At 34.5% G+C, this 8458-nt stretch overlaps 1 pseudogene; it reads right to left on the reverse strand.

The window, feature by feature from the left end:
• Nucleotides 1-269: 269 nt before the first annotated feature.
• On the reverse strand, nucleotides 270-5604 carry LOC132049871 (probable protein phosphatase 2C 46; annotated as a pseudogene).
• Nucleotides 5605-8458: the final 2854 nt, after the last annotated feature.

The following is an 8458-nucleotide window of genomic DNA, read 5'->3' on the forward strand; positions in this document are numbered from 1 at the left end:
TCAACAGATGGCATCTTACTGCAACCCAAACAACCCCGTGTTGAACGCCAAAAGGCAACCGAGTTTAACTTCTATATACTTACTGACAATTTAAAAGAATTAGATCACGTAAAGATAAATACAAATAGTGATCCTTAAACAGTGAGACTAGTAACCTGGAAAATAAGGCACGTTACTTGCTACACTAAAAAGAATTTACCCGATCTACAAGTTAAATGCAAATCTAAAACCAACCCATCATTCCAGCTGACACTTTGCATTCATCAATCTAGCAGCAGTCAGAAATAGACCGTTAAAGAATAATTAAGGCATAAAAACATTTACAGCGGCCAGGTCACATAATTTACAAAATCCAAATAAACGAGTAGAGGAAGCCTAGGGAATTACGCCACATAATTATGTAGATCTCTTTTTCAAGTCCCTTGGGCATAGGAACTAAATCTGTATTAATCTCAGTTAAACTAAAGGTGTACATTAAAACAAAAAAAAATGCAGGCCTGCTGTTATCATCTTTTCAGAAGCTACCTGGTATTCACAAGAAAATAGTACCAACATCATTTGGAAGAGCTTCATTGATCGAGGCACCACGTTAGGTTGGAGCAAGTGTGTTTCGAGGCAGACTTATGCCGCCACCTTTTACAGACAGGTTAGGCGCCTTCACAGAGCTAGCCCTGCTCACGAGATCCGAGTCGAGGAATGTTACCACAACGGAGATGTCATCGTGGAAATGTCGACGTACTCCACGGTCAATTTTTTTCAAGTCTGAGTACCTCATCTCCCTCTTCTTTGCTGCTTCTTGTAATGCAGTTTTTACTAGTCTTTTGGCGATCCCCTGTCAAATGGCAAAGAAGAGTTTTTAAGTTTGGTCAACTTTTTTTCTTCTGTAATTGAGATATATTGCTTTGTATTACATCTAATTAGAACAAACAAATTAATAGTACCAGTTTCAAAAAAATTAGAACAAACAAAGTCAGAATTCTGCTCTTTTATTTCCGAACAGTCAAAATGGAAAAAGAGGAGAGTATATAATATCCGACTTCCCTTGCAGTTAAGAAATTTAAGGGAAGAGAGCTGATGAAAGCTTCTGGGAAACCAAAAATGCTTATTTTTCTTAAAAAGTGCTAATTTTAGAGAGTTGAGGTATTTGGCCAAGCTTCTAGGAACGAAATAAGTGTGTTTGAGTAGCAGCAGAAGTTATTTTTCAGCCCTAAGCAATTTTAGAACCTTGACCAAGCACAAATTACTACTCTAATATTGACAGAAGTGTTTTTGAAATTGATTAGCCAAACACAAACTGCTATTCTCCAAAAGTACTTTTTCCTTAAAGCCACTTCTTACATAAAGCACTTTTCAAAATAAGCAGTTAGTGGAAGCTTGGCCAAGAGGTTTATAGGACAAAAATAGGAGGTCAACCATCAAAGAGCCAAGCAATGATGATTCACTTGTAAGAGAGATCTACACCTATGCCTTTAATGATTATATAATGTTACTATAGGACTTTTACTGATTTCAGGAATCCTGAAATTTTCATGAAAAAGTGCTTCCTTTTAGGTAGAATCACGGAAAAAACTAAGAAAATGGCAAAAGCATGTATCAAGGGGATCTCTTACATTGCGTGGGTGTTTTTGTACAATGTCAACAGCTTCTTGGTTACTTAGGTGCTCCCAGAGACCATCCGAGGCAAATATAACAAACTGATCCTGAGGTTGCACCTGGTGCACCAAAATAGCTGGATCTGAACTCAATATGGGCCTTGTAAACGGTTCACGCAGACGAAACTTAGAATACAACGGTTCCCTGTTGAATTCAGCTTTCTTTAAGTACACATCACCAATGGATCTTGAAATCTGCAAGATGAAGTATATAAATCAGCTAAGAAAGCAGATTAGCCATGCTTTTTTTTTTTTTTTTTTTTTTAGAAGGTAACAGTAGATTAGCCATGCTTTTAACATAACTGAACTCCCTAAAAGTATGCTCCTCCATTAGTGGCAAAGGAGCTATGTTTCCAAAAGATTGAAACTGAACATCAGCCCATCATAAGTATATGGAATGCGTCATGCGAACTAAATTAATTTAGTGTTGCCCCAAAACAAATGCAGAGGTCATACAGAAGTTCTGTTGTAACACTCAAAAGGAGAAAACCATTACCATGCAGGTCTTTCGAAGGGCTGCTGAGAATGTTTAACAAATTGCTAAACAAAACATCGCCTCTTTAAGAAATTGAACCTTCATATTTCCCTTCTGATGATCTTAATAATAGGATGACATTCACGAAAGGAGAGCTTTATCGTTAATTACACATTTATGTGATACATAGTTTGGACATAAAGACTACAACAGTTCATATCAAGGGAAGTATATCACTTTCCACACAAGTGGGTGCATTTTTTTTTAATTAAGAGGATGCATTATTAACGGTAGTATATAACAAAAAGCCAAAAACTAAGAAGAGTAACAAGTGTGCGGAAACATTTCAAACATTGGACAAGAATTATCATCATATGCATCTCCTAGATAGAGGGAATCATAATAAAACATCGGATTAGATACCCCTATACATGAGAAACACAAGACACAGGACTTAACAAACCCAATTTTGTACTTGCACTTCCGTTATCAGGGACACACTAGGGCCAAAAACACTGCTGAAATTTGAAAACGAAAAAAAAAAAGCACAGCATGCCACAAATACTAGAACAAAGAAAGGAGAAGCATGACCTTCAGAGCATACTTATGTATATTGGTTCTTGAATACTCAACACTTTGTTGCTAGCAGAAATTAGAGCTTTAAATATAAAAAGCCGGAAGAGCAAACAAAGATTCTCCAATCGAAGGAAGACAAGATCTTCAACTTTGAAATGCTATTCAGGTGGGGTAACAACTTTAAATACCATTCCATCAATACAGCAGGCGACGACAAAGGCTAGTATTGTTACTACAAGTAATAATAATGTCAAAAGCAAAACCATTACAAGCTTATATTGAAGTTCAAAAGAATACACAAATAGTTAAGGTGCAATAACAATATTTAAAGTCTATGATGATCCTCCTTGCTAAGAAATAGAAAGGACAATAAGTCATAAAAGTATCGACGATATGTTGAGCTGGGAAAACATAAACAGAAACAGCTTAGGAATGCAAACAAGATGTTACCTGGATAAGGCCCTTCACGCGCCAGACATTGTGCTTTAAAACTACAATTTGCTTGTCATCTGGATGCAAAGACTGCATTTCCTGCCTTACAGATTCGATACTTGCATTGTGTTCTGCAGAAAGCTGAATAGAAAGAATCTCTCCAGTTGCCTTGACAAGTCTCCCCAAGACTGCTCGTGAATCGCCAAGGTTGGCAATATATAATGTCCCATTGCAGATAACTCCAACTAGGCAGCATGATCCAACAGAAGCAATCTGAGGTTTTACGGGCCATTGCCTTGTGACAACTGAGAGGAAACCTTCTTCTGTTGCTTGAAATGCCTTCCGGATCACCTCCACAGACATAGATTGCTGCTCGGACGTAAACACTGCATATTTGAATTAATTGGTTGAGTGAAAACTTAGAGGCCGCAAAATTATAAAAATATTGTCCATTGAAGTTTATATAATAACTTCACCAAAAAGAGCTACTTGGCTTTTAGAGTACTCCCTCCGTCCCATTTTATGTGAAGGTGTCACCGTTTGGGGAGTCAAACGGTGTTTTGTAATTTTGTTTGACTATAATTTTCTCGGACTTTTTTTTTTTTTAAATTGAATCATTAGCTATGTTAACTCTAGTACTGCTCATGTAATTTTCAAATATGTAAAGTTTATTTTTTAAAATTTGAAGAATTTATACCCGAATTCATAGTCAAAGTTAACTGTTTGACCCTCGTATTCCGAACCCCTTCACATAAATTGGGACAGAGGGAGTACTCTATATTTACTGTGACATTTTGTCTGCTAACCGATAAATCCCCAAGGGTTCCGAAACTCTATGGATAATGGGCTCGCCCCTTTTCTCATCTCCACTTAATTAGTGGGTGTTTGCCTGCGGCAGGGTTGAACCCATGACGTGCGCCTAACCACACATTAAGCGTTGTGCTCTTACCACTAAGTCAAAGCACCGGGGGTTCCTTCGACGTTTGATTATTTAACTATGGTCCATAAAAGGTACTACTCTCTCCGGTTCAAAACAGTGTCCACTTTGCCTTTATTTTTTGGTTCAAAATGAGTGTCCACTTACCAAATCAAGAAAAAATTAACCTTATTTTTTCAGATTTGCCCTTATTAAGTGTTAAGTGACCAAATCCCAACACTTATTTAATTAGGGGTAGTTTAGTCAAATTAACTATTTTTGCCTACGAGTTAGTATCTTCTTAAGGTTGTGCAAATGGCTAAGTGGACACTCTGGAGGGAGTAATACATTGCTACTCAAAATATATCTAAATCAACAATTTTAAAAGTAAGAAGATAAGATTCAGCTCCCCTCATCATGAAGCATCGAAATAGTATTGATTATTGAAGGAATTGATTCGAACGGGGTATAAAAACTTACTCTGGAGATGATGAAAGAGGTGCTCATTGATGAACCTTGAAGTCTCAGGGCCACCATGTCCATCATAAATTCCAACAAAGGTACCATATGGTCCTGAATCATGTAAGCCCAAGCACCCGGATTCGACTTGGCTCTGATCTTCCAATAAATTATTAGCCTGAACTACAGCCATTGAGAACTCTCCATTAAAATGTTGCCCTGTATCCTTATACCATAACAGCCCATCTTGACGTCCACTGGCATCCGAACCTGTATGAACGTGTCGATTCGCCCTTGGCTGAAAACAGGCCCTGAAGAAGTTCATTAATACTACTAACATACCTCATCTCCTCCAATACACCATCTAAACAGGACACTAATTAAACCTTGGCTCTTCTAGTAAACCTCAACTTTGCATATGTTCCTCCTCAAAGCAAGTAATATGTGTTCTACAAATCTACAAAAACAATATCATCAACCAAATAAGCTGAAGTAAACAATAGTATTGACAAGAAAACACAATCTTGCAAGTTACAAATAAAAAACAAAATGCACATCAAGAAGAGAATACTATATAATGAAGGAACAAAGTATCAAATGAGAAAATTCAACAGCAATAAAAAAAACAGGAACTTTGAAAATGAGATTGGTCAAATTTCACTTTTTCAACAAAAGAACTGTATGGTCAGCCAGTTTGCATCCAGAAGGTCCAACTTTTGCTAAGAAAAAAGAATAAAGAAACAAACTTTCTTGTATACCCAAATTTCAAGAATCAAATAAATACTATTTGAAACCAATTAAAGATAAGGCAAAACAAGTTCTTGAAAAAAAAAAAAAAACTAACCTTTTACAGTGGAAAATAGAAGATCTGAAAGTGAAAGAGTGTTAGATCTATGGATCCAACAAATCAAAAGGAAAACTAAAGTGGGGTTTGATTTTGATAATCTTTTTTGTTTTTTTCACACACTTATTATTATGGAAGGATGAAGATTATAATAAAGTGATGGTACAAAATACATATAGTATGAAAAGGAGTGATCAATTAGTGTTATTTGTTTTCATTGGACCAACTGAAACTTTTAAGAAAACAAACCCCATTATAAATCCAACAATGGAGAGCTTGAAGCCAGCAAAGCAATGGGCTCCACACATACCTTTGAGGATAGAAAGAGAAAATCTAGAGAGAAGAAAGTGAAACACTCCAAAAGAGTCAATGATGTTTTTTTTTTTGTAATATTTTGCAATAATCTTTTACTTGGAATTGGAATTTCCATGAAATATCCTCATATCAAGCAAACTTGGCTGGTTATCAGAAATATATTAATAAGATCATTTATTTATCCATATAAAGTACTCCCATCATGTGCTTTTCTTTTTCTTTTTGGTGGTGGTGGAGGTGGGGTGCCTATCTTTCTCTTGATCTTCAACATATATACTTTGTTATTACTCAATATCTTTGAGATACTTTTTATTTTACTTTGTATTAAAAAATAATTATTTTTATATTTTAAGAAAATTAATTTTAAAATTTTCATTTTACTTTTAATGACTTGATTTTAAAGCATTCACATAAATTAGAACAAAAAAATCTACTAGTAATTTTGTTTCACTGTCATGACAACAGGTGTATTTGATGTAACAATATGTTTACTGACTGAAAATTATAAAATCGTCTCTAAGTAAGAAAAAAGATAACTTCAACGGGGTTGTGAAATTCGTATTTAACCCACCAGTTTTTTTGTATTGTGAGCACAAACTTAAAAATTCTTCCAGTTTTACTTCAAACATTATCATGAATGTTAACTTGACCTTAATTGATATTAGTACTAATAATATATAATTAGTAAGGTGAAAATGGAAGATGTGGATCCTCAATGTAACATGAAATAAGAAGTTTTTGTCACAACACTTTCACTAATTAAGTGGTAAATTATTGGCTATTACTAGTATAAGGTTTTGGTTTTGTTATTTCTTGCATGAGAATGTAATTTTGTGGAGGGGAGTGTCTGCTTGGTTAAGCCAATGTAAAAACGTTCTTTAACATAATCTGATACTTAATTACTTTGAGTTAAGTTATCATAGTATTTTCTAAAAAGTCCCTCACCACGGTACTGACACTTTCTTAAACCTAACTTTTTCTTATCAAACTTTAATATGAAAGTTTATTCACACACTCAATAGTATAGAGCTGCTGATTCGTGGCCTAAACAGCAAAGGGATTGGAAGCCATTTTATGTTGTGACAAATTATTTAATAGAGGTGCACTGAGCTTTAATTAATGAGCTTATTGGGGCGTGGCTTTCCATCCAATTGACTTGTGATACATTAAGCAGACTGCATTATGCCTATTGCACTTTGATTTATGTTATTTTAAACTCTTTTTTTTTTTTTTCAAATTGATTAACACATTTGGACAACTATCTTTCTTCACTTTCCTACTTCATAGGAACCAGAGCACGTACTCCACTATATATGTGAGCATTAATAGTTAAAATTGCACCATAGTGGTGACAGTAATATCTTGTGAGTGACATTGTAATGCTTTTCTATTTCCTTCTTTGCTGCTATCAACTGCTATGTCCAAAGCTTCAGCAAAACCAATACTATAAAGAATTTTACACATTAGTGTATTTATTCGAGAATGACATGTTGCTTAATGCTTACCGTCGTATTCAATTATCAACTTGGAGCCTGTTTGGATGGGCTTAAAAGCTGTTTTTTTAAGCCTTTAAACGCCAACTTATTTTTTTGAACATTTTAAGATAAAATGCTTATAAATTCTACCACCCAAATACTCAAAAACTGAAATAAACGGGCTCTTGCTTATTTTAAACAATTACCTCTAGTTAATATATAAATAACGCATAAAACGTAACGTAAGATATTATTTTTTACACTATCCGCGCATAAAACTTAAACTATGATATTTACCAACAATCTTTGTAGTTTGTCCATAAAGACTTACTAAACTTACGTTGACGGATGTGCTGTCCCAAGGAAAATTGAGGTCTGGTCTAAAATCTCCTTAAGCAATAAATATTCATTACATTATTATTGTACATATTATTTCAAGAGAGGATCACTGCGACTTTACTTTGAACACATACATTTCGGTTTTTTTTTTTTTTTTTCTCAAGTCAACATCTTATTCTTATAGAAGTAAAAATAAATAAAAATATAAGATTCTACACCAATTGCGAATGTATATATACATAGTAATTTCTTTTTACGTTGTTGGTGAAATTTACATGCTACTTGACTCTTTCCCCTGGCTTGAATTAATAATGGCCAGTGACAAGAGGGAACTCCATTGGTGATATGAGACTTATGAGCAGTCGTTTTCTTTTTTGATAATAACTTGTCATAGCAGGGTTTTATATATTCATGGAAACCCCACAGTCCCTTCTAATTGCTGTATCTGTCTCATAAGTCATTTTTATTGCCCACTAACTAGCAACAGAAATGCAAGTGCATCTGGTGTATACTTGGTTCAATAAAAGCACCCACCATATATATGGATCTGTGTGTTTATATTTGGTTATAAAAAAAATGAAGTTCATAAACCAAATAAAGATTTTGTAGGTTTGCTCTTTTGGTTCTGAGAAAACTACTTTTTCCATTTCAGTGTGTCGTGGTCCATCCACAGATAATGTTGCTCCAACTTGAATTTAATAGTAAATGAAGGTGACACTTATCCAAGTTTGAAGCGCATTAATAGACCGTTTTGAGATCATATTGGATTTTAAATTTTGAATTATATGAACCGTCTTATCTAAAAGTTTAAATAATTAAAAGTTATAACATTTATGTAGGAGTATTTGTTATAGATAAGATGTTAGACGTGCCTTCACTTATAAAACTTGACTTATTTTCTTGTGTTAAGCACGTGAAAATTCAGGTAGTGTGTTAATATAAATATATGTCGAGTAATTCAACAAGCATCCTTGT

This window comes from Lycium ferocissimum, chromosome 3 (assembly GCF_029784015.1).
Source record: "Lycium ferocissimum isolate CSIRO_LF1 chromosome 3, AGI_CSIRO_Lferr_CH_V1, whole genome shotgun sequence".
Classification (NCBI taxonomy): domain Eukaryota; kingdom Viridiplantae; phylum Streptophyta; class Magnoliopsida; order Solanales; family Solanaceae; genus Lycium; species Lycium ferocissimum.